Raw genomic sequence first — 3,401 nt, forward strand, 5'->3', positions numbered from 1 at the left:
ATTTTTCACATAAACCATAGTGTACAAGTTATTTTTTAATTTTAAAATATAAATATGAGGCATTCTTTTTCAAAAACTGCCTTTCCTTACAGAAAAAAAAATCTTAGCACATCTATTTGTCCATTACTCCAGTGTCAGTTTTTTCTTCATAAGTTTAATGACAGGCTGGTATTCCAGCTGCTTAGTTCAACACCATATTTCTCTAATGTCTTTTGCTGTACATAAAGGGGACCACAAACTAATTACTAAGCCACGGACAGTCAAGAAGTTAAAAGTTTTAAGCAAAAAATGCCATAGTTTGCCACTTAATCAGATAATTTTATGTTCTTTAATAGACTTCATTTTTTAGAGCAGTTTTTGGTTCTCAGCAAAATTGAGCACGAAGTACAAGATAGAGCCATTTAATTTTGAAACAATAGGCTATTAGCCTAGATCATGATTTCATTTGTCAAACTAGATTTTTCTTACAGAAACAGTACTGAAGTCCTATTACAAATATCTTTAACTTGGCCAATCACCTAAATTAAGACTGTAGATCATAAGACAGGTTAGATATATAACCAAGAACTCCAGCCAATTAGTCAGATGGTATTGTCTGAAACACTCTTTACTGGCCTTATGTATTGAATTTTGCCATACCTAGATGCTGTGGAGGAACTAGAAATGAGAGCAATAAAATTAGGATTGGCAGCAGTACAACCCTACGACTTTTCTGGTTAGCAAGGACATACACCATCCTCCTCCCACACGCATACCTAGCACTCAACTGACCTCTTCTCTTTCTGAGGCAATCATATTAATCTGTTAAATATCTACTTTTGATAACACTGTAGACTGAATTAAGTACTATGGTGACTAGGAAAATTATTCATATGCTACCTAGAGAGGGAAAAATATATTCCAAATAGCTAGCTAAAGTGCAGTATATTGTAAGGGCCATTAAAGTGATTCCAATAAAGTGTTTTGAGAGTTTAACAGAAGGAAAGATAATTTCCACGTGGGGTATTGAGGATGTGTTCTTAAAGGAGGTATTATTTGAAGCAAAGCCTTTAAGGTAGCAATGAAAACTGAGGAGAAGAAGGAGACTTAAAGAAAATAAACTGTGTGAGCACAGACTTAGAGATCAGAAACAGTAAGGCATGTCTGAGAAATAGTAAATAGCCCTATATTTTTATGGCATGAGTTGTAATGTATTCTTTTTCATTTCTGAGTTTATTTGGGTTTTCTCTTTTGTTCTTAGTCTAGCTAATGTTTTGTCAATTTTGTTTATCTTTTCAAAAAACCAACTTCTTGTTTTATTGATCTTTTGTATTTTTTTGTTCTCTATTTCATTTATTTCTGCTCCGATTTTTATTATTTCTTTCTTTCTACTGATTTTAAGTTTTATTTGTTGTTGCTTTTCTAGTTCCTTGAGGTGCATCATTGGGTTATTTATTTGAGATTTAAAGGGACAGCTAGACCCCAACATAATAATCGCTGGGGACTTCAACACTTTACTCATAGCATCAGACTGATCATCTAGACAAAAAATCAACAAAGAAACATCGGATTTAAGCTGCACTTTAGAGCAAATGGTCTTAATAGACATATACAGAACATGTCATTCAACAGCCGCAGAATGTATATTCTTCTTATCAGCATATAGAACATTTTCCAGGATAGACCATATGTTAGGCCACAAAACAAGTATGAACAATTTTTTTAAAGTCATACTAAATCTCTTTTCAGCCAACAATGTAACAAAACTAGAAATCAGTAACAAAAAAACCTTTGGAAACTGTACAAAATACATGGAAATTAAACAACATCCTCCTGAATGACCTATGGGTTAATGAAGAAATTAAGAAGGACATTTGAAAATTTCTTGAAACCAATAGAAATAGAAACACAACATACCAAAATCTGTGAGATACAGCAAAAGTAGTACCAAGAGGGAAATTTATAAGCAGAAATGCTTACATCAAAAAAGCCCTCTGTTTTTGGGGGAAAGAGATGAGTACAGGAGAGTGGTTCATTTACCTAGAAAGATCCATGTGAATCAAATCATAAGAGGCCTTGAACACCACCTGAAGGGCACTAAGGTGTATGAATTACTTATGTGCCAGGGACCATATTAGATTTACATACATGGCATCATTTCATCTTTGCAAAAAAAAAAAAAAGGTTAAGTGGCATTAGACCCGATTGTACATCCTTTGCTCAGAATCACAGAGCTTTGTAAGGCAGAATCAGACTGAACTCGGCTGGCCTGGCTGTAAAGTCCACATACTCCACAACACCACCATGCTCCTGTTAGACCAGATTCTGCAGGCCATGGAGATCAGTGGCCATCAGATTCCATCAGTCTTACCCGGAAATGTCTGACACTGATCCATCTCTGAGGCTTATCATCTTTCATCCAATCTTCTGCAATGGCTTCCTCTTGGACTACAGGTTTTTCATTGTTCCTCCATTTACTTACCCTTTCCATGCTGCCTGACTTATCTTTCTGTAAGATTTCATTTCCTGATCTTCAAGGGAGCAGCACTGTAAGCTGGGTAAACTGCTAATTGGCACCCACGGCCCTTCACACCCAGGCCCAACCTGTTTTTTCATTCTCACAATGTAGGACTCCTGACTCCACCTATTCTCCAGGCACAGCAACCTTTCCACCACTGTGATAATATCATCCCTTCCATATAAGACACATCAGAATTGGCAGAAAGGAGTGGAGGAATGAGGTGAAAGGGAGGTGAGGTATATTTTGGACTGTGAACCTTTGTTCTTTGTTTTCTCTGCTGGATGCCCTTGTTCTGTCTGCTCATATAGAGATATAAGTCCTGCCCCCTTGTCCCCTCTGTGAAACATTCCCTAATCATCCCCAGTAAGAATTCTTTGCTCCCACTTGTGTGTTCTCTTGTTTGAACTTACAGGCAGTTACCTGCCTCTCTCCCTTCTAGAAAGTATTCTTAAATGCAAACACTGTCTTTTCCATCCTTGTATAACCAGTATCTAACTAGTGCCTAGCACAGGGTCAATACTCACAGGGCAGACTTGACATAGGCATATTTCTTGTTGCAAGGGTGGGTGACAGCCATCAGCAGGGGCAGCCACAGGTCATATGTAGTGCAATGAAGCCTTGCACTATGCTAAAGTTTGGCTGACCTCAGCAGCTTCCTCATAAGCTCTTAGACGACCTTATCCCTCTACTTTTTCCTTCTCATTCTAAATGTTAGCTGTCTTACAATAAGTTCTTACCCACTAGTCTTTATTTCCATCTCTAACTTCACTCCAATGTCTCTATTTTAAGTGTCTTAACAAGTTAGGTTTCATTTTTAATTGATTTTGAATTTCAATTATTTTAATCTCAATATATATTCATACATATTATAGGCTGGTCCCTAAGGGGTTGTTCAGGAGAC

The sequence above is a fragment of the Symphalangus syndactylus genome, chromosome 7 (genome assembly GCF_028878055.3).
Source record: "Symphalangus syndactylus isolate Jambi chromosome 7, NHGRI_mSymSyn1-v2.1_pri, whole genome shotgun sequence".
Taxonomy (NCBI): Eukaryota; Metazoa; Chordata; class Mammalia; order Primates; family Hylobatidae; genus Symphalangus; species Symphalangus syndactylus.